General features: G+C 34.5%; 1 long non-coding RNA gene across 1 annotated transcript; it reads right to left on the reverse strand.

Moving 5' to 3' along the window:
• Positions 1 to 196: 196 nt before the first annotated feature.
• Positions 197 to 15,016, reverse strand: LOC148762020 (uncharacterized). The gene is made up of 3 exons (XR_016027249.1): positions 14,910 to 15,016; positions 1,189 to 1,274; positions 197 to 351 (listed from the first exon to the last, which is right to left on the reverse strand). It is a non-coding gene; the product is annotated as an uncharacterized LOC148762020 (long non-coding RNA).
• Between the last annotated feature and the right edge of the window lie 9,797 nt (positions 15,017 to 24,813).

Consider the following 24,813-nt stretch of genomic DNA (forward strand, 5'->3'; position numbering starts at 1 on the left):
AACACATAATTCATAATCAAAATGAGTTTAAAAGTCTAAAATCTTCATTTAAAACAAAATTACGGTTATTTGAATATAATAAGAAAATAAAAAAAATATTAAGGAAAATATTTTATTTTCTTATAAAACAATATTTATAGAGTTATACGTGAATAATTTTTTTTATAGCGTAAAAGCTAAATAAATTTATACATACTGAAATACAGTAAGCCAAAATATTTAATTTAATTTACAATAACAAGAGGGCCCCCGAATAAACAAAAGTAAAGAGGACTGTGAACCTACGGTTTGGAAAATGCAGATCCAATGGTAGTCTTCGATGAGATCAGCTATCTACAGTCTATACTGAACCTGAAATGGGTGGAAAGGAGGGTGGTGAGATTATAAAATCCTAATGAGTAAACAGACATTATCATAAATATCTAAAGGCGAGGAAAATGGAGGCAAGTTTAAACAACAAATTTCAACCCATTTCATAATGTTTTCAATTTGTTTCTTAAACCATAAAATATTTGTAATTTACCAAAACAGTTGTTAAGGCTTATGTCTTTTATTAAAACAAGGCTCAAGCTAAAACTAATCCTCGGGGATACCTTGGCCGAGGCATTTAACCGAATCCGCCAAGGGTGTTAAAATATTCACACGTGAAACACATTTTTATTTTTAAAATCAGCCGTTCCTTGGCGTTGGCCGAGTTACACATTCACGTGGGGGTTCGACGTGAAGTGAGCTCTAATACTACCCCGGGAGTTACCCTCCTCGCTTCTACAACCGGAGTAACTATATAACTGGGTTTACCGTGCCCCTCTAATAGGCAGTCCATGGAAACCCGTCACTGCAGTGACTAACCCACCAATTTTAATAAAATTTCGACAGTATAACGTGGCTTTTATTTATTTATCCAGCCTGCATAGTAAAACAACTTACATAAATTTCTCAATGCATTCACAAAATATAGCCACATATACTCATTTCTCATAAGCCATTCCTAGGAAAAAATATATTTTTCAAGTCAATTTGTAGCCTCCAATTACTCAATTTCATAATCAATACAATATATTTTTATTTGTCACATTTATTCCTAAAACATCAAAAATCTCGTTTTAATCTCGTTCTCATTTCATAAAATACATGAAGGGCATTTAAAATAAACTCTAGATAATTTACAATAATAATAAGTTTACTAACCGTTTGTACAAACTAAAAGCTTTCTAAGCGCCCCGATCACTACTCGTCGGGTACGACTTCTTTGCCTTTTCTGGAAGGCTCTCCTCCTAGACACATTACAAAAATTTATACAATTCATCACATTGATGCTAAATCACTATATAATTAACTTAAATCCTATACTAATGCATGGTATGAAATGCAATAGCCTAAAACGGCTTAAACGCGGTATTAACCTATTTTTGGTACTTTGCCCGATAAATTGCTAACGCGCTCCATTTTAGCTCTAAATCATCCCATTCTCTCTCCAACATTTCTAACCATTAAATATCAGCCAATAACCTTCTAAAAACAACAAAATCAGCTCACTCCCTTCCTTGGAAAATTCGGCCAAAAATGGGACATTAACTCGGTTAATTTTCTACTTTGTTTTTCTATCACGTTTGATCGTTTTTCATCATTTTCTCTTCATTTCCCTTAGAATAAAATCAATTCATCATCATTGTACAGCATTGAGCATCCAGCCAAGAGTGGGTATTGTGAAAATTTAATGATTTCTTGCCCAATTTAATTTCTAAACACATTTAACTAACTAAAACTATCAATTTAACTAAAATCAAAACCTAAAAATTTCAATTTCTCTCCCCTAGAATTTCATCCAGACCTTGATATCACTTTTTGATCTCTCTCCTCAAGCATGCTAAATGGAAATAGAGGCATAGGAAAGGTAGAAATCAAGCTAAAATCGAAAAATCTTACCGTTAGACGCGTAAACGGGCGAAAAACGCGAATTTCCCTTTGAATTTTCTTGTTTCTCTTTGGTTTTTCTTTTTTCTTCCTTTCCTCTCTATTTCCTCTCTTGTTCTTCCTTATGGCCGGCCAGCACTCAAAATTTGGGTTTAAATGGGCTGACTTTTCATTAAAATAATATTATTTCATTTAAAAATGCCACGTGTCACTTTCCCATTGGCCCATTTTTAAAATTTCATCCATTTGTTTCCAAATTTTCACCATACACTTGTCCCACATATCCATAGCTTAGATAACATTCTCAGACTTATCCAAAGTCTCGGTGGAGTAATTTTTGAAATTTACACTTTTGCCCTCGTAAAGTCAAAAATTACATTTTTGCCCCAAAAATTGAAAAATTGCCCATAGACATATTTTTCATCCCTTATACTCATACCATTCTCCAATTTGTCAAATTTGATCTAAATTCTCTCAAAATCTCAAATTTTGTCCGTGGGTGGTAAAATTACGATTTTGCCCCTACACTCCAAAAATCACCAGAATTAAACTTTTTCACTTCCTATCATTAAATTATACTCCAAATAGTTAATCTTGGTCAAAAATTTTACTCCATGATCAAATTATTATCTTAGGTGGCAAAATGACGATTTTGCCCTTGAATATCAAAATTTTCAATTTTACCCCAAATGAACCCTCGAACTCTGAACAATTATTTTTAGTCATTCCTGGACTATAAAATATTAAATTTCATCCTACAATTCCTATTTGAACCAGTTCGTGGTTAAATCAATTTAAGTGTCCCGTTAGGTACAATATCAGGTTTCGTTTATTCTTAGGTGCTTTTCTAGCGTAATAACATGCTACTCGATGCATGTATGTCATGACATGTATTTATAGGGTCGGGTTTTACATATTCGCTTGCTACCCCTTTGAGCCTATCAAATTCTTTCTAAATGCTCCTTAACCAAGGATCACCTCTCATATTGGAAGAGCAAATATGTATGAGAATCTTGTCTAGGAACATGGGGAATAAGATCTCATCTGAAGAAAGAAAACATCCTGTATGAAGAGGCGAATGCAAAAGAATTCGAGTTTTAAACCCATCAAAAAAAAAGGAAAAAAGATAATTAAAAAGTGATGAAAAAAAGAAAAAGAACATTGATGGAAATATATGCTTAGAAAAATCGAAAAGACAAATGTCTTAGAAGATTTTCACATCAATGATCCTTGGTTGATCACCCTTAAATATAATGTTTTGAGCCTTTTTACCCATTCTATCAAAGCCCTTAACCTTAACCTACATTACGTGCTTTAAAAAGTCCATTTTGATCAAGTGTGGATGCTTAAATTGAAGAGTTTTTTTCTAGAAAAAGGCATTATAAAATCCATGAGGCCTTGGTCTCTTTTTCTTTGCCATGATGATCCTGATCAATCTGTCAATCCATTTTGGATAGAGTTTGAATCTTTTTCAAGTGCATGATGGAACAATCAATGAAAAAAGAAAAAAAGAGATGAAAAGGAAAATAAAAAAAAAAGAAAAGAAGAGAAGAAAGAGAAAAATGAGCTCTAGGGTGAAAACCTGAAAAGGCAGCCTAGAGTAAAAATGGGAACTTATGAAACCACTTGTGATTTTGACTGATAAAAAGCACGATAGAGATCATTTCAAAGCAACTAGAGTGCATTGGAGACCCTTCAAATGTCCAAGAATGTAAAATTCAAGATTTGTCATAAAACCAATGTTGAACTTTGAACCATTCTCTTCCAAAATAACCTTGCAAATCTGAAGTCTCTAAAGCTAGTCTTGACATCTTTCAAAATGCCACACATCATGAGACTAAGAGAGTGTCAAAATTGATTTGCGATCTGAAATGAGTCTTTTTGTAAAGAATTTGATTTTCAGAGAGTAAAATTTTGAGAAAATTGTGTAACATTTATGAGCTTGGATGAAGAAATATTGATCCTTCTTTTCCCCATAAAATAGCAAGACCTTTTTGCAAGACTTTAATTTGTTGAACCTTTCAATCCTTTTGAAAGATCAAATTGTGACTTGACCCACCTAAGTCATTTTAAATGGTAATCACTGATTTTTAAGAGATTCAAATATCACATGTTTTTCCAAACTTGGATATTTTATCACTTCCACAAGAAAAGTATGAATTTTATACATTCTTGCTCCAGGATTCAGCCATCTTTGATCATGAAAATAATGTGTGGGGCAATTTTGTTGTGATTTTGTTAAAATTAAGATGTTTTTGAAAACAAAAAGGAAAAAAGAAAAATGAGAGTCTTTATGATCTTTGTGAGATCAGACAAGCACTTTTGAAAAAGACAAAATTCATTTCTCAAAAAAAAAAGAGATGGAAAAAAGCAATGCAAGGAAGAGCTTTCATGATCAATAAGTGTGGAAGCATTGAAATCCAATTTGAACTGGTGAGCTTTTGTTTGCATCCATTGTGGAAAAGTGGTTTCAAGAATTTAAATCGATATGACGAGATTAGCAAAAAGGTTCTTTGAAGCTGAAGAAATTGGCTACTACACAAGAACATCGTTAAAGGATGTGAAGCCAAGAAAAATGATCTTTCGAGTGAGAAATATATGGTGCAAAACAAAAGGAGGCAATGCATCATTTGTCCATCATTCAATCATGCATACATGCCCAATCATGCACACGACCATGCATCATCAAAATTGAAATTTTCAAACGAATATCAAGACTAATGCAGTTTTCAAGCAATTAAGTGAAGAAAAATTTGAGTCTTAAGTCCAATTTAGCTGGCATCCAAGATGTTTAAGTCTAGTTACGTTGGCACAAAGATGTTTAATACCAATTTAGCTAGCATCCAAGATGTTTAAGCCTAGCTATGTTGCCACAAAGAGATTTAAGCCTAAGTTATACTGGCATCCAAGATGTATAAGTCCAGTTACTTTGGCACGAAAGAGTTTAAGCCCAATTTCGCTGGCATTCAAGATGTTTAAGCCCAGTTATATTAGCATAAAGATGATTAAGCCTATTTTAGCTATCATCCAAGATGTTTAAGCATAGCTATGTTGGCACAAAGAGATTTAAGCCCAATTTTGCTGCCATCCAAGATGTTTAAGCCCAGTTATATTGGCATAAAGACGATTAAGCCCAATTTAGCTAGCATCCAAGATGTTTAAGCATAGCTATGTTGGCACAAAGAGATTTAAGCCCAATTTATCTGGCATCCAAGATGTATAAGTCCAGTTACTTTGGCACGAAGGAGTTTAAGCCCAATTTCCCTAGCATCCAAGATGTTTAAGCCCAATTATATTGGCACAAAGAGATTTAAGCCCAATTTAATTGGCATCCAAGATGTATAAGTCCAATTACTTTGGCACAAAAAAGTTTAAGCCCAATTTCGCTGGCATCCAAGATGATTAAGTCCAGTTATATTGGCACAAAGAGATTTAAGCCCAATTTAACTAGCATCCAAGATGATTAAGTCCAGTTATATTGGCACAAAGAGATTAAGCCCAATTTAGCTAGCATCCAAGATGTTTAAGCCTAGCTACATTGGCACAAAAAGATGTTTAAGCCTAATTTAAACTGGCATCCAAGATGTATAAGTCTAGTTACGTTGGCACAAAGAGATTTAAGCTCAATTAAATTGGCATCCAAGATGTATAAGTCCAGTTACGTTGGCACAAAAGGAGTTTAAGCCCAATTTAGCTGGCATCCAAGATGTTTAAGCCCAGTTATATCGGCACCAAGATGTTTAAGCCCACTGTAGCTGGCATCCAAGACGTCTAAGCCCAATTATCTTGGCACGAGAGAATTTAAGTTACGTAGCCTCATTTTGAGATGAAGAACAACCTTTTTTTTTTCTAAAACCTCTAGGTACATTTTCTTCTAAAACCTCCGGGTACATCTTCAAAACCTCCGAGAACACTCCTAAAACCTCTGAGTACATCTTCAAAATCTTTGGGTATATTTTTTAAAACTTTCGAGTAATTAGTTTCAAGATTTCTTCAAAGTTACATAGCCTCATTTTAAGATGAAGAACAACCTTTTCTTCTAAAACTTTCAAATATATTCTCCAAAACCTCCGAGTAATTAGCTTCAAGATTTCTTTTAAGTTACATAGCCTCGTTTTGAGATGATGAGCTTTTTCGATCCAAGGAAGGTGTCTACGTCTTTGCACTGTTCTTAATTCTAAAAAATGTGCAAAGAGGGGCAACTATAGACACCTATTCCCTAAATAAAAATTAATCAAAAAATAAATAAAATAATCAAATAATACAATAAAAATTAAAATTAAAAAAAAAACAGAAGGGAACAGAGATGGAAAAGACTGAACGTTTATTCAACTTCCCTCTCCAATCACCTCCAGCTACTTGCCCCGAGCTTGCTTGTGCTAGGAGCCCTGCAAAATCACATGATTGCACTCCTAAGATTGTAAAACCCAACCCTATAAATACATGTCATGACATACATGCACTGAGTAGCATGTTATTATGCTAGGAAAGCACATAAGAAAAGACGAAACCCGATATCGTACCTAACGGTACACTTGAGTTGATTTAACCTCGAACTAGTTCAAATAGGAATTGTAGGATGAAATTTAATATTTTATAGTTCAGGAATGACTAAAAATGATTTTTCGGAGTTCGAGGGTTCATTTGGGGTAAAATTAGAAATTTTGATATTCAAGGGCAAAATCGTCATTTTGCCACCTAAGATAATAATTTGATCATGGAGTGAAATTTTTGACCAAGATTAACTATTTGGAGTATAATTTAATGATAGGAAGTGAAAAAGTTTAATTCTGGTGATTTTTGGAGTGTAGGGGCAAAATCGTAATTTTGCCACCCATGGACAAAATTTGAGATTTTGAGAGAATTTAGATCAAATTTGACAAATTGGAGAATGGTATGAGTATAAGGGGTGAAAAATATGTCTATGGACAATTTTTCAATTTTTGGGGTAAAAATGTAATTTTTGACTTTTACGGGGGCAAAAGTGTAAATTGCAAAAATTACTCCACCGAGACTTTGGATGAGTCTGAGAATTTTATCTAAGCTATGAATATATGAGACAAGTGTATGGTGAAAATTTGGAAACAAATGGATGAAATTTTAAAAATGGGCCAATGGGAAAGTGACACATGGCATTTTTTAATGAAATAATATTATTTTAATGAAAAGTCAGCCATTTAAACCCAAATTTTGAGTGCTGGCCGGCCATAAGGAAGAAAAACAGAGGAAATAGAGAGGAAAGGAAGAAGAAAAGAAAAACCAAAGAGAAACAAGAAAATTCAAAGAGAAATTCGCGGTTTTCGACCGTTTAAGCGTCTAACGGTAAGATTTTTCGATTTTAGCTTGATTCCTACCTTTCCTATGCCTTTATTTCCATTTAGCATGCTTGAGGAGAGAGATCAAAAAGTGATATCAAGGGCTGGACGAAATTCTAGGAGAGAGAAATTGAAATTTTTAGGTTTTGATTTTTAGTTAAATTGATAGTTTTAGTTAGTTAAATGTGTTTAGAAATTAAATTGGGCAAGAAATCATTAAATTTTCACAATACCCACTCTTGGCTGGATGCTCAATGCTGTACAATGATGATGAATTGATTTTATTCTAAGGAAAATGAAGAGAAATGATGAAAAACGATTAAACGTGATAGAAAAACAAAGTAGAAAATTTACCGAGTTAATGTCCCATTTTTGGTCGAATTTTCCAAGGAAGGGAGTGAGCTGATTTTGTTGTTTTTAGAAGGTTATTGGCTGATATTTAATGGTTAGAAATGTTGGAGAGAGAATGGGATGATTTAGAGCTAAAATGGAGCGCGTTAGCAATTTATCGGGCAAAGTGCCAAAAATAGGTTAATACCGCATTTAAGCCGTTTTAGGCTATTGCATTTCATACCATGCATTAGTATAGGATTTAAGTTAATTATATAGTGATTTAGCATCAATGTGATGAATTGTGTAAATTTTTATAATGTGTCTAGGAGGAGAGCCTTCCGGAAAAGGCAAAGAAGTCGTACCCGACAAGTAGTGATCGGGGTGCTTAGAAAGCTTTTAGTTTGTACAAACGGTGAGTAAACTTATTATTATTGTAAATTATCTAGAGTTTATTCGGAATGGTCCAATATATCTCGGGTTGAGCTTTCCCCTCTTCGCAAATCGAATCACACCTTTCATTATCCAATAAAACACCATAATTTATCATGATAGTATAATCAATAAGATTTAATACTTCAAAGTATTCAAATTATTACCTTTCCAAGGAGAAACCTTAAGAAAAACTTTATCATCGATCTCAAACTCCAAGTCTTTTCTCCGTTTATCTGCATAGCTCTTCTGCCTATCCTGGGCTACCTTTAGCCTCTCTCGTATAACCTTGATCTTGTCATTAGTTAGCTCGATCAATTCCACACTCACTAACTTTCTTTCACCCACTTCATCCCAACAAAGTGGAGTACGACATTTCCTTCCATATAAAGCTTCGTATGGTGCCATACCAATGCTAGACTGAAAGCTATTGTTGTAAGCAAATTCCACCAATGGCAAATGTCTGTCCCAACTCCCAATAAAGTCAATGACACAAGCCCGTAACATATCCTCCAAGGTCTGGATAGTCCTTTCTGACTGACCATCCGTCTGTGGGTGAAAAGCAGTGCTAAATTTCAATTTGGTTCCAAGAGCTTCTTGAAATTTCGGCCAGAATCGAGAAGTGAATCGAGGATCTCGATCTGACACTATAGAAACGGGAACTCCATGTAGCCTCACAATCTCATCTATATAGAGCTGAGCCAGCTTCTCAATAGAGTATGTACTATGGACAGCTAAAAAGTGAGCGGACTTAGTCAACCGATCTACGATCACCCAAATCGCATCATTTCCCCTCTGTGTCCGCGGCAATCCCAAAACAAAATCCATAGTTACATGCTCCCATTTCCACTCGGGAACAGGTAAAGACTGAAGTGTACCTGCTGGCCTCTGATGCTCCGCCTTAACTTGCTGACATACGAGACACTTTGCTACGAATTCTGCTACGTCTCGCTTCATACCCGGCCACCAATAATTCTCCCTGATAGTCTTATACATCTTGGTGCTTCCGGGATGTAATGCATAAGCAGATGAATGAGCTTCTTCCATGATCGCCTGTCTCAACTGGTTTCCCTCAGGAACACAAACTCGATCTTTAAACATCAAGACGTTATCCTCTCCAAATCTGAACTCACTAACTCCTCCATCGGTCAGTTTTTGAATTTCTTTTCTTAACTCATCATCAGTCCTCTGAATGTCCTTGATCTGATTAAGTAACGAAGGTCGCACAATGAAGTTTGCCAATAAGGATCCATCCTCACCATTTCTCAACTGGACCCCAAGAGATTTCATCTCTATTAATGCTGGAAAATAACAACTCTGAAGTGCTGCTAAAGACGATGAAGACTTACGACTTAAGGCATCAGCTACAACGTTCGCCTTTCCCGGATGATAGTCTATCACCAAGTCATAATCTTTTATCAACTCCAACCATCGCCTTTGCCTCAAATTAAGCTCCTTTTGGGTGAGCAAATATTTTAAACTCTTATGATCCGTAAATATCCGACAATGCTCACCATACAAGTAATGCCTCCAGATTTTTAAAGCAAACACCACTGCTGCTAACTCTAAATCATGGGTAGGGTAATTTGCTTCATGCCTCTTTAGCTGTCTAGAAGCATAAGCCACAACTTTTTCATCCTGCATCAATACGCACCCTAACCCCAACTTTGAGGCATCACTATATACTACAAATCCCTTACCATTAACAGGAAGTGTTAAAACGGGAGCGGAGGTTAACCGGTTCTTTAGCTCCTGAAATCGATTCTCACAAACATCATCCCACACAAACTTAACTCCCTTACGAGTTAGACGGGTCAAAGGAGCTGCTATTAAGGAAAATCCCTGAACAAACCTCCGATAATAACCGGCTAATCCGAGGAAACTACGAATCTCCGTCACTGTCTTAGGTTGCTCCCATTGTAAAATTGCCTCTACTTTCTTAGGATCAACATATATTCCAGTTCTCGATACTACGTGTCCCAAGAATACCACTTCCTGTAACCAAAACTCACACTTCGAAAACTTTGCATACAACTGTCTTTCCCTCAAAGTTTGTAATACTATACGCAAGTGGGCAGCGTGCTCATCATTATCTCTCGAGTAAACCAGTATGTCATCAATGAACACAATAACAAACTTGTCCAGGTAAGGGTGGAACACCCTATTCATGAGATCCATAAAAGCTGTCGGTGCGTTAGTTAACCCGAAAGGCATGACCAAGAACTCATAATGACCGTACCGAGTCCTGAACGCTGTCTTGGGTACATCTTGTTCTTTAATCCTCAACTGATGATACCCAGACCTTAGATCAACCTTGGAAAACACTGTAGCTCCCTGTAATTGATCGAAAAGATCATCAATCCTCGGTAACGGATACTTGTTCTTAATGGTCATTCTGTTAAGCTGTCGGTAATCGATACATAACCGAAGTGTACCGTCTTTCTTTTTCACAAATAAAACCGGTGCTCCCCATGGAGATATACTAGGGCGTATAAAACCTTTGTCCACCAACTCTTGCAATTGTACTTTCAACTCCTTCAACTCTGCTGGAGCCATTCTATATGGAAGGATAGAAATAGGTGCGGTACCTGAAAGTAAATCAATAGGGAACTCAAGCTCTCGATCAGGAGGCAGTCCCGGTAAATCATCAGGAAATACATCAGGAAACTCACTTACTATCGGGACATCCTCTAACTTAGGTTCCCCCTTTGAAGTATCAATTACGTATGCCAAATAAGTCGGATACCCTTTCTGCACTAATTTTGAAGCTTTGATGGCCGAGATTACACAGGACGGTAATACTCGACGTTTCCCTACAAACACAATCTCTGCTCCCTCCGAATTTCGAAGAACAACTTCCTTTCGGAAACAATCCACGTTCGCTCGATGTGCAGTTAACCAGTCCATACCCAATATTAGATCAAAATCTAGGATCTCTAGAGGAATTAAGTCACCCCTAAATTCTTCCTCGCCTACCCTTACCCCACAGTCTCTATAACAACTATTTCTAACTAGCTTTTCTCCTAAAGGGGTGTGAATTACAATTTCTTCCTCTAATGGTGACAAGTTTCTATCAGCAATTGATGCAAATGTGGTGCTCACATAAGACCTATCTGAGCCAGAATCTATCAAAACATAAGCATCTTTATCAAATAAAGACATAATACCTGTCACTGCTCCAGGTCGGACTTGTGCCTCATCTTCCGTCACAGCGAAAACTCTTGTCGAGGTACGAGTCTGTGGTCTCGAAGGTGGATGTGCCGGGGTATTACTCTCCACACCGGACCGTATGGCCACTCCCTGTCTCGATGGCAACCCAGAAGAATCTCTCCTCTGTATATCAGTGCGAGCTGGTGAAGATGATGCAACTACCGTGGCTCGTCCTAACCGTGGGCAATTACTCCTAATATGACCCGTTTGTCCACATTGGAAACATCTTGTTGGCTCTCTACATAGCCCACTATGATAATTCCCACAATTTCTGCATCTGTCAGAACCTCCGAAACTCTTCCCAGAACCAGTCATAGCAGATCTGCTAAACCTCGAAGGTCTCTGTTGTGATGGTGGAAATGGAGGTCGAGGAGATGTCACGGAAATAGAAGTAGTACTCCTTGAAATCGCTGAGTCCTTGCCTCTTTTTACTGACTGACTATAAGACATACCAGGATTCCTCCTTTTTGCAAACTCAGTCCGAATCCTCCTATTCTCAGTCGCGAGCTTCTCAGCTCGTAAAGCCATCTGTACCACCTCCTTATGCGGCTCCCTACCAGTCACTGTCATCCGCTCTCTAATCTCATTACGGAGCCCTTCCTCGAAATAACTGGCCTGATCTTGCTCAGATTTCACCAGATCCGGCACATATAACATCAACTCGTTAAAACGAGTCTCGTACTCCTCTACAGTTAGATTTCCCTGTTTCAAACTCAGAAATTCTCTCTTCTTTTCTTTCTGATGGAAATAAGTGAAATACTGACCATCGAATTCCCTGAGAAAATCAGACCATGTCTGAGGAGTAGCGGAACGGGACTTCACCGAATTCCACCAAGTACGAGCCCTCTTCTCTAATAATCTTGTAGCCACCATCAGCTTCATGTCGTCGTTTAATTTCATATCAGAGAGAGTCTCTGAAACCTGATTAATCCAGTCCTTTGCCACCGTGGCATCCAACTCACCCGTGAAAGATACACAACCCAATTGCCTAGCCTCCTTCAGCTTCTTGGAAATGGATACATCCTGTACTGGTGGTGGAACTAAAGGAGTAGTTGGAGGCACTACAGGTGGAACTTGACCAGTTTGAGCTTGACCAGCCATTGCTGCAAAGAAAGCTGCCAATGCTTGTGCTGCTTCAGTAGGCATGGCGGGAATACCCGTAGGTGGCTGAGGAGATGGAGGATGTGGAGGACTATCGGCCTGCTCAGCAGCAGGTGCTGCCCGAATGGTAGATGCAGCTGATTCCTCCTCTACTATATTTGGCTGATGACGTTGGGAACGACCTTTTCCCCTCCCAACCGATCTAGTGAGAGGTGGACGTCCGCGTCGAGGAGGCATAATAATCTATAAGAGAAAACGAGTAAGCTTAGGGAACCTTAGGCTCTATATGAAAATGCATGCATTCTATTCAACCTAACTTAACTTAATCCGGGGCCACACTGATATTGTAAATTTTTAAAACCACTTTAAAACCAAAAACTCTTATCTTTAAAACCAAAAGCTCTGATAACAATAGAATTGTCACGACCCGGAACCTCCCTCAGGCCCATGACAATCGCCGCGACGTCCCGATTGACACTCATTATCCGGAATGCCAACCAGAACCCCGCAAGGCTTACATATCAGTTTCTTTCCTTTCTTGTGAGCAATCATTGTTAGATATCGAGTCTTTAGAGAATATATACTATTTTAGATCAAAAACAATCAAAATAAAATTTTCGCCACATAGGGGTATTTTGGTCATTTTTTTCTCAAAAATTTCAAAACTGGCTAAAACGTAATATACAAGTACAAAATACATAATTCATATTCAAAATGAGTTTAAAAGTCTAAAATCTTCATTTAAAACGAAATTACGATTATTTGAATAAAATAAGAAAATAAAAGAAATATTAAGGGAAATATTCTATTTTCTTATAAAACAATATTTATAAAGTTATACGTGAATAATTTTTATAGCGTAAAAGCTAAATAAATTTATACATACTGAAATACAGTAAGCCAAAATATTTAATTTAATTTACAATAACCAGAGGGCCCCCGAATAAACAAAAGTAAAGAGGACTGTGAACCTACGGTTTGGAAAATGCAGATCCAATAGTAGTCCTCGATGAGATCAGCTATCTACAGTCTATACTGAACCTGAAATGGGTGGAAAGGAGTTGGGTGAGATTTTGCAATCCCAATGAGTAAACAGATATTATCATAAATATCTAAAGGCGAGTAAAATGGAGGCAAGTTAAACAATAAATTTCAACCCATTTCATAATGTTTTCAATTTATTTCTTAAACCATAAAATATTTGTAATTTACCAAAACAATTGTTAAGGCTTATGTCTTTTATAAAAACAAGGCTCAAGCCAAAACTAATCCTCGGGGATACCTTGGCCGAGGCATCTAACCGAGTCCGCCAAGGGTGTTAAAATATTCACACGTGAAACACATTTTTATTTTTAAAACCAGCCGTTCCTTGGCGTTGGCCGAGTTACACATTCACGTGGGGGTTCGACGTGAAGTGAACTCTAATACTACCCCAGGAGTTACCCTCCTCGCCTCTACAACCGGAGTAACTATATAACTGGGTTTACCGTGCCCCTCTAATAGGCAGTCCACGGAAACCCGTCACTGCAGTGACTAACCCACCAATTTTAATAAAATTTCGACAGTATAACGTGGCTTTTATTTATTTATCCAGCCTGCATAGTAAAATCAACTTACATAAATTTCCCAAATGCACTCACAAAATATGGCCACATATACTCATTTCTCATAAGCCATTCCTAGGAAAATATATATTTTTCAAGTCAGTTTGCAACCTCCAATTACTCAATTTCATAATCAATACAATATATTTTTATTTATCACATTTATTCCTAAAACATCAAAAATCCCGTTTTCATTTCATAAAATACATAAAGGGCATTTAAAAATAAACTCTAGATAATTTACAATAATAATAAGTTTACTCACCGTTTGTACAAACTAAAAGCTTTCTAAGCACCCCGATCACTACTTGTCGGGTACGACTTCTTTGCCTTTTCCGGAAGGCTCTCCTTCTAGACACATTATAAAAATTTACACAATTCATCACATTGATGCTAAATCACTATATAATTAACTTAAATCCTATACTAATGCATGGTATGAAATGCAATAGCCTAAAACGGCTTAAATGCGGTATTAACCTATTTTTGGCACTTTGCCCGATAAATTGCTAACGCGCTCCATTTTAGCTCTAAATCATCCCATTCTCTCTCCAACATTTCTAACCATTAAATATCAGCCAATAACCTTCTAAAAACAACAAAATCAGCTCACTCCCTTCCTTGGAAAATTAGACCAAAAATGGGACATTAACTCGGTAAATTTTCTACTTTGTTTTTCTATCACGTTTAATCGTTTTTCATCATTTCTCTTCATTTTCCTTAGAATAAAATCAATTCATCATCATTGTACAGCATTGAGCATCCAGCCAAGAGTGGGTATTGTGAAAATTTAATGATTTCTTGCCCAATTTAATTTCTAAACACATTTAACTAACTAAAACTATCAATTTAACTAAAAATCAAAACCTAAAAATTTCAATTTCTCTCTCCTAGAATTTCGTCCAGCCCTTGATATCACTTTTTGATCTCTCTCCTCAAGCATGCTAAATGGAAATAAAGGCATAGGAAAGGTAGGAATCAAGCTAAAATCGAAAAATCTTACCGTTAGACGCTTAAACGGTCGAAAACCGCGAATTTCTCTTTGAATTTTCTTGTTTCTCTTTGGTTTTTCTTTTCTTCTTCCTTTCCTCTCTATTTCCTCTGTTTTTCTTCCTTATGGCCGGCCAGCACTCAAAATTTGGGTTTAAATGGCTGACTTTTCATTAAAATAATATTATTTCATTAAAAAATGCCATGTGTCACTTTCCCATTGGCCCATTTTTAAAATTTCATCCATTTGTTTCCAAATTTTCACCATACACTTGTCTCATATATTCATAGCTTAGATAAAATTCTCAGACTCATCCAAAGTCTCGGTGGAGTAATTTTTGTAATTTACACTTTTTCCCCCGTAAAAGTCAAAAATTACATTTTTGCCCCAAAAATTGAAAAATTGTCCATAGACATATTTTTCACCCCTTATACTCATACCATTCTCCAATTTGTCAAATTTGATCTAAATTCTCTCAAAATCTCAAATTTTGTCCATGGGTGGCAAAATTACGATTTTGCCCCTACACTCCAAAAATCACCAGAATTAAACTTTTTCACTTCCTATCATTAAATTATACTCCAAATAGTTAATCTTGGTCAAAAATTTCACTCCATGATCAAATTATTATCTTAGGTGGCAAAATGACGATTTTGCCCTTGAATATCAAAATTTCTAATTTTACCCCAAATGAACCCTCGAACTCCGAACAATCATTTGTAGTCATTCCTGAACTATAAAATATTAAATTTCATCCTACAATTCCTATTTGAACTAGTTCGAGGTTAAATCAACTCAAGTGTACCGTTAGGTACGATATCGGGTTTCGTCTTTTCTTATGTGCTTTCCTAGCATAATAACATGCTACTCAGTGCATGTATGTCATGACATGTATTTATAGGGTTGGGTTTTACAAAGATTGTCCAAAATTTTGGACAATCCAGATCTTTTAAAATGTAGGCAAATTCAACAAAAGGGAGATTTTTTTTGAAAGCCAGAAAAGGTAACCAAAAATCAGGGACAAAAACCAAAGAGAAAACGATTCAAAAACAAAAAAAAAATTCCAAAAAGAAGAAAACAGATCCAATCCAACAACAACAACCAAAAATCAAAAGAAAAAAAAAAACCTAAGTGTTCTAGCAGCCAGCTATCCTAACCACAATAAAATCAACCAAAAATCAAAAAAAAAAAAGGTTTGAATTAAAGGCCCCGATTCGACCAAACCCAGATCTGGTGGTCAGATCTGAGCGGTGCTAAAGAGAGAGAGAGGAAAGGTCCGATTTTGGTTGGCCGCGGCACAAAAGGGAGAGATCGAGGCTAGATCTACTGATCGAAAGGAGAAAAGGCTTCAAGAGAGAGAGGGGGCTGAAGTTTCACCGATCAGCGGTAAGGGAAGCGGTGGAAGTGACAGTAGAAGAGAGACACAATGAGGGATGTTTGGGTTCTTATAGAGAAGGCACAGAGAGTGGTTTTAGAGAGAGAAAGTGAAGAGTGAAAGTGAAGAGTGAAAGTGAAGAGGGAATGAGAGAAAAGGAGTTTAAATACCTAGGTTTTAGGGCATCAAAACGGTGCCATTTCATAGATAAAAATTTTGAATGAGGAAGCGTCAAAATGGCATCGTTTAAAGGGGTTCTTGAAGCACCAAGTTGTGCATTTTGAAAGAAGCTCGTTGGGGGCTGTGCTGTGGCCCTTCACAGCCAAGGCGCTTTTGGGCTAGTCTGGGCCCAAATCAAGTAAAGCCCTATCCTTGTTGTTGGGTTTGATTGTGTTTATTGAGGCTTACCCACTTGTAATCTAGAGAAAAACTTAGTGTTTAAAATTTTTGTTTCATTTAAATTAAAATATATTATAAAATTATATGATGTCTTAAAGTAGGTAAAACCATAAATAAAGAGATAAATAAACATTTAATTTTAGAATAATAGATTTAGTATAAATACATATATAATGAATGTTTAACTTGTAAAATAATAATAGCATATCTAAGTTAAAAACAAAAATATGAAAAAATAAAATAAATATTTGGCAGTGAAAAATAAAACTAAATAAGTAAAATCGAAGTTAGTTATGAAAATTCAAAAAAAGTATGTGATAGCAATAAGATTCTTAATTATGCAAATTCATATACATATAGGTACATGTAGAAGATAAAAGGATATAATATAGTAAAAATTATAAACATATAAAATATAATGGTTGTTTTGGGGATCAATACCAATGATGGGATTGTCTTTCGGAACGCGAGGAGTCGCAATTCCGGAAGGCATTCTTCCTAGGTTTGGGAATTAAATTAGGACTCCACCAGTACGATGGAAGGGTCTTAATTCTAAAATCCCAGTGTTTCTAATTTTTAATCAAAAAATTATTATACAATAAGTTAGTCAAAATATAGAAATGAATATAATAAATATAAAAAAACAAATAGCATATGCTTGTCAAAAGGATAAATATAAAAAGCTACAATATAATACTAATTAAATATTAAGACATTTAATAATGGAAATTCATAATAATGAGTGCATGCATGGTAAACACTAGGTGAACAAAATATATAATAAAAGGGGTGACATTGAATCAAAATTGTATATAATTATGAAATAAGATGTCTTACTAAGAATACACTTAGATAACAAATGAACATATTTATAACCCATGATATACATATTTATAAAGAAAAAATGATAGAAAATGGAAGTCTTAAGGAAATAAAAAAGGATACATTAGGGGTCAATAATAAAATAATGACTTTCATAAGCATGACATATGTCATAGTTGCATTGTAGAATGTCATGGCATATAGATATATTGTGTATACGAGTCTAAACCCCAATGATGGGACTTTTCGAGGAAGCTTACGAAGGCGAGTTTCATCGGTAAACTCCCTAGGTGAAAAGATACCTCCGAACTCCACCAGTATGATGGGAGGGCCTAGAGAAATATTTTTAATAAAAGGCTTTTACCCGTATTAGGATTTGCATTCATGAAAACACTATTTTTTACTCATAAATGACTATCCCGATGATGGGATCTACTAAGTAAACTTGCGAAGGCTAGTTGCTAAAGTATTTCCCTAGGTGAGAGAATACTTTTGGATCCCACCAGTACGATGGACGGATTCGGAAAGTACACTTAATAAAGGATTTTCGTTTGGCATTATCTTGATTTTATGCCACGCATTTCACAATTGCATTATGTGCATGTTAAACTCGTAAAAAATGAAATAAAATATTCTAATAAAAGATGAAATAAATAAATAACAATTAAGGAAACATAAGAATAAAATTAATGGGTTAGGATAATATATGATTAAATGGTACCGTTTGTGGAATGGGTGTCACAGGGGAGTTAATCCTTCTCCATGCGTAACCGTACTCTCGAACCCAAATATAAAAGATATGTAGACCAATTTATCGTTCTTTTGATGGACCTAAAATTAATTTAAGATTTCGTTGAGTATGACAAAATAGGGTGGCCAATCACACCTAGGAAAAAAAAATTGGTGGCGACTCCCAAATCACACCACGTCTAGCGGTCAGGTTCCCGGACCTTCACATTACGACAGTTACGTATTTTGAATGAAATGTGTTCTAATGCTATGACCCAATTTACAATGATTTATTTTATCGTCTCCATGTACTCAACTCTAGATGTTTATGATGATGTCTATTTACTCATTGAGATTTTATAATCTCATCACCCTCCTTTCTACCCATTTTAGGCTCAGTATAAGCTGTAGATAGCTGATATCGTCGAAGGCTACAATTGGCTTTACTTCCTCAAAAACTATAGGTTTGCAGCATTCGTTCATTTTTGTCATTTGGGGATCCACATGTTACTGTAAATTAAATTTCATACTCTAGTTATCTGTACTATTATATGTAGGAATTTATTTTGCTTTTACACTGTAAAAACTATTTACACAGTGTTCTAAAAATATTGTTTTATAAGAAAATAGAATATTTTGTTTAATATTTTTATTTTATTATAACAGTCATAATTTCACTTTAAATGAATGTTTTAGACATCTAAATTTATTTTTGATTTTGAAATATGTGTTCTGCACTTATATACTACATTATTAGCTGGTATCGAAATTTTTGAGGAAAAATGATTGAAATACCCCTATGAGACAAAAATTATTTTTTTATTGTTTTAAGTTGGATATAGTTTAAAATCTCGTAGAACATGATATTTGGCAACGGTTACTCACAGGAAAAATGAGAAACTGATATTAAAGCCTTGCGGGGTTCTAGTTGGCATTTCGGGTAATGAGTGCCTATCGGGACACCGTGGCGGTTGTCACGACCCGGTACTCCCCTCGAGCCCACATGTACTGGCAACACTTCAATCAATTAATCCTTAATCTAATTTCACATTTTTCATCCTCATCATTCATAATAATTTATCATGCAATCCACATACTTTCAACTAACCAAAGCCAACACAACATAATGTACTCACATTGTAGGCTTACCTTTCGGTCTTTAGCTTGGATTCCACATATATTTCAGAAAATCCTCACATCCTTGGTCACCATTACTACCACAAGCATAAACAATCAATGCACATCTTATTTCTCCTTTCCATTTATGATCTCAAGGTTCAAAACACTTACCCATTACTTGTCTTGCTCAAAATCACCATACTTCTAAGATCAACCCACATGCATGGATTTATTTATTTCAAATCTTGGAGGATCTTTGCTGCCACAAACATTCTCACACAATTACCAACTCATTTCCTCAAAAAATCCATAACCAAAATCAAAGTTCTACTTACCATAACTTGGTTGAACCCGTGGATGATCCATGTTCTTCCTTGTCATTTCTAGTCTTTTTCCTTGATATTTCTTAGCTACCATAAGCACAATCTCACATTACATTCAGTTCAAAAGGCATGCATTCAAACAAAATGATAACTTTCAGCTTTCTTACCTTAGAATCACCAAGCTGAACCTTCACTTTCTCCTTCAAGCTCCAACAATGGCATGCAAGAGAAAACCTTTCGATTTTTCTCCAATCTTTTCCAAAACCAAGCCTCCTCCAAGTTTTTTTCTTTTTTCTCCTTTCTCTTTTCTTTTTTCACCTTTCTTCCCTCTTTTTGCTTTCAAGGCTGATTCTCTCTTTCTTTTCTCTCAACTCTTCCTCTTCTCTTAGGGTGAAAGCCTCACAAAGCCATTTTTCTTTTCATTTCTCTTCCAAATGGGGCGGATCTCTCAAGACAACTCATTTGTTTGCTTCCACTTTGGTATGGGCGGACATAACAAGGAACAAGTTTGAAATGGCCTTGTAAAAGTGCCCTTTCCTTTCCATTTCTCTCATGGGCGGATTGCCCAAAGCTTAGTAATTTTTTGGCATTTTTCCTTTTATTTCATTTGCATTTCATTTCACATACATTTCCTTTTAATGCCACCTTATCACCCAATAATATTTCATGCTAAGATTATACCTTTTTCTTTTCAAATCACATTACCATCCTTACTTTGTTTACCATGGGCTATCTTTGCCAAACCATGGTTTTCTTTCACTTAAATACTTTTTGTTCTTTTTCTCTTTATCAACTTTCACATGGTGGGGTCCCACATGTTTCCCACTAACTTCATTTTTTTTTTCATGCAATAATTTGCATGTAATAGTAACTTCACATGCAAATTCCATCAAGCTAAGTAATCTCACTTGCATTTCACTTGCATCCTACTTGAATTTCATCTTGCTTTTCTTAACACAAATATATACATCAAATATTCTCTTAACTTTTCATTATTTACAATTCCACCTTTCAACTTCTTATTCTTTTTAATTAGATCCTCCCATCATTCTTTTATTTCAATTCCGTTCTATTTTTCCTTCTTTACACTTGTACAAATAGAATATCAAATTCATATTCCTCCAAAGTGTCACCATAATATTTAAATATATACTTACTCTTTTTCACTTTAATTTAATGAAAGCACGTGGGCCCCATTAAAGCTTTCTTCAAAATTCTTCCTTACTTCCACTCTCCCACTTAAACAAATTGTACAAATCACACATTCTGCGAGTAATATAACCAATTTGACATTGATATTATTTTAATATTATTTTATCCAAAAATTATTATCTTAGTTCAAAATTTTTCTCTAGCCTTTTAGGGCTCCAAAACATCTTATTTTGCTCTAGTTTAGCTCTATAGCACTTCTTTAACTCCACAACTTCGACCTTAATAAGATATTATTATTTTATTATTATTTTATCGCATAGGAAATATTTTATTATAAAATATTCTTTTTACCCTTCAACACTCTTAAACACTTTAATTAACCTTAATTGGTATCCAATAAGCTCTATTAGCTACCATATCAAAGTACGGGGTATTATAGTGACCATTTGCTTTGTTTGAAATTGTTTAAAAGGCATTGTTGTCAAGTCATGTCAAAAATTAAGTAAAAACAGTTAAAATTATTATGATGGCCATTTTTGAGTTGAGCTTATGAGAAGGGTTATTTCTCACAATTTTCACTATACTTAACATATTCTACACATTATCAAAGGTCCTCAAATACATATCGTATTTAAAAAAAAAACTCATTCTTTTGACACACAAGTATAGTTTCAAGTAAAAAGAGTTCATATTGAAAATCGGGAGTGTTACAACTTATATTTATAAATGTGTATTCATTAAGTGACAATCATTGAAATATTTTTTATTATAATTATTAGTAAGATTTATTCAATTTATAAATAAAAATTTTAATTGCATTGAATGATTTCATTAAAAATATTTTTTTAATAATTTAATATTAATATTTTAAGTTAAATTTTTTAGTTAAATATTAATATTTTTAATTTTTTTAAACATTTTAAGTTAAATATTAATGTTTAGCAAACCTATACTACTATTTTTAGTATAAAAGCATGTTTGGCCTGACCTTTTTTTTTTAGTTTAAAAGTTATTATAAAACTCTTATAAAAAATAATAACTTTTAAAATTAAGTTAAAATTGTTTGATAAATTTACCTTTCATAAGCTCTCATTATAAATAAGCTGTTTTGAAAAATAACTTATATAAACTTTAATTTTGATTAAAATTACTCTAAAAGGTATTTAATAAATTAAGTGAAAAAACTCGAATCAAATAAAAAAGATAAGTTTGAAAAAAAATATAATTTCCCTAATAATTGTCACAACCCGGAACTCCTCTCGAGCTCGTGACAACTGCCGTAATGCCCTGATCGACACTCATTACCCGAAATGTCAACCGAAATCCCACAAGGCTTTAATATCAGCTTCTCATTTCCCTTGTGGGTAACCGTTGCCGAATATCGCGTTCTAAAAGATTTTAAGCAATTTTCAACTTAAAACAAATAAAATAATAATTTTCGTCTCATAGGGGTATTTTGGTTATTTTTTTCCAAAAATCTCAAAATCAATTAAAAATGTAGTATGCAAGTGGAAAACACATATTTCATAATCAGAAATAATTTTGGATGTCTAAAACATTCGTTTAAAATGAAATTATGACTATTAGTATAAAATAAAAATATTTAATAAAATATTTAATTTTCTCATAAAACAATATTTTAAGAACACTACATAAATAATTTTTTACAACGTAAAAGCAAAATAAATTCATATATATTGTAATACAGATAATCAAAGTATAAAATTAAATTTGCAGTGACACGTGAGCCCACGAATGACCAAAAGTATCTAGAGAGATAAACCTACATATTTTGAGGATGCTAGTCCAATTGTAATCCTCGAAGAAATGAGCTATCTACCGACTATCCTAAACCTGAAATGGATAGAAAGGAGGGTGGTGAGATTATATAATCCCAGTGAGTAAACAAATATCATTTAAAATATCTAAAGGCGAGTACAAGGAGACTATTAAAACATTTCATTTAATTGTAATTTATCATCTTTCGACTTATTTCAACCAAATGAAATCAATTTATTTAAATCAAGTAATCAATATGGCTTATGAACTTCTTAAAACTTTGGCTCGTGCCAAAATCATTATCATACTTAGTTATCAGGGATACCTTGATCGAGGGCTATCCCAACCGAGTTCTCCAAGGCTGTTAAAAAGTTTTGAACACATAAATCATGTTTTTATTTTGAAAATATAACCGTTCCTTGGCGTTAGCAGAGTTCATCATCATGAGGTGGTTCGGCATGAAGTGAACTCTAAAACTGTTAGCCTCAAGAGTTATCCACTCGCGCCTCTCATACTGAGGTAAGATATAACGAGGTTTACCATGCCCTCTAATAAGTTGGCCCACGGAAACCCGCCTACTGCAGTGGCTAGTTAAATAACCCACCATACAATAAAATTCATTTTAGCATGACATGGTAATTATTGTAATTCACAACCTTTCAAGGCTAAATACACATTTCATATATTTCAACATAAATACCAATTCAGCCATTCATGCAAATATTATCATAAGCCATTTATTCAAATCATAAATCTACAACATACTAGTGGTCTCCAATTACTTTATTTTTCAAAATCGTTATTTCGTTTCAAGACAATTTATAAAATCATTTTATTTAAACATATTTTATTTGTAAAACCAAAAATTAACCATTTAAACTCATTTTCATAAAATTCCATCAAAATCGATTAAAATCATACTTTAGATAATTAAAATGATGATAAGGTTACTCACAGTATCAGGAGTAGAAATACTCTTATTTTCAGTACGCGGGTACAGTCCTTTACCCGTATCCAATGGATCACCACCTAGCCATAATCCATAACACATATTTCAATTAAATTGTGTCTAACAGTCATAAGCTATTTTAGGCTCGATGTATATGCATGATATGATATGCAAAAATGTCTAAATTTTGCCTAAACGCGGTGTTAGTCTATTTCGGTCTTTTACCGAATAAATCGATATACGCGTCCGTTTAAACTCCAAATTAATTTTTTTCAGTTTCTATACCTCAATTGCACCCAAATTGACTTAATGTCCCCCAGTGTGGTGCAAATTATCAATCTCGATAGTAAATTATGAAAATACCCCTAGTGGGTAAAAATTCATATTTTTGCTTCGAAAATTCTCATTATTTTTCTAGGCTCATAATTCATCATTATTCATCATAATTCCTCAAATAAACATCAAGATCAGCAGCCAATATTCCCCTAGAAAATTTGGCATAATGGGTTTCAATGGGAGAAAAATTATTTCTCTAGCTTATTTTTGCTATATTTCAATATAACCTAACTAAAATCACTTAATTCAATTAAAATAAACCAAAACTCAAGCTCAAAACTCATCCATGGAGGTTTGGCCAGCATGGGTGTCCATACCCACTTTCTAATTTTGCATGGAAATGAGAAAAAAAATGCATGGGTAGTGAAAATCACAAGGAAAATCAATGAAATTTACCTTTTTAATGCTTGATTTCTTGATTTCTCTTGATTTTCCCCAAAATTTTCAGCTAGGGTTCTTATTTCTTTTCCCTCCTTTTCTCTCCTGGTTTGGATGGCTTGAAGAAGATGAGAATTATGGAAATTTTGACATTTTTAAAGGTTAAAATAATATAATATTATTTTATTCATTTTTTTTGTTTTATTAATTCCTTAAATTCTAGCCATCCATTTATTTCCAAATTTTCACCATACACTTGTCCCACATATCCATAGCTTAGATAAAATTCTCAAACTTATCCAAAGTCTTGGTGGAGTAATTTTTTTGAAATTTACACTTTTACCCCCGTAAAAGTCAAAAATTACATTTTTACCTCAAAAACTGAAAAATTACCCATAGACATATTTTTCATCCCTTATACTCATACCATTCTCCAATTTGATCTAAATTCTCTCAAAATCTCAAATTTTGTCCACGAGTGCTAAAATTACGATTTTACCCCTACACTCTAAAAATCACTGAAATTAAACTTTTTCACTGCCAAACCCTCAAATT

This window comes from Theobroma cacao, chromosome 6, assembly GCF_053813885.1.
Source record: "Theobroma cacao isolate CCN51 chromosome 6, ASM5381388v1, whole genome shotgun sequence".
Taxonomy (NCBI): domain Eukaryota; kingdom Viridiplantae; phylum Streptophyta; class Magnoliopsida; order Malvales; family Malvaceae; genus Theobroma; species Theobroma cacao.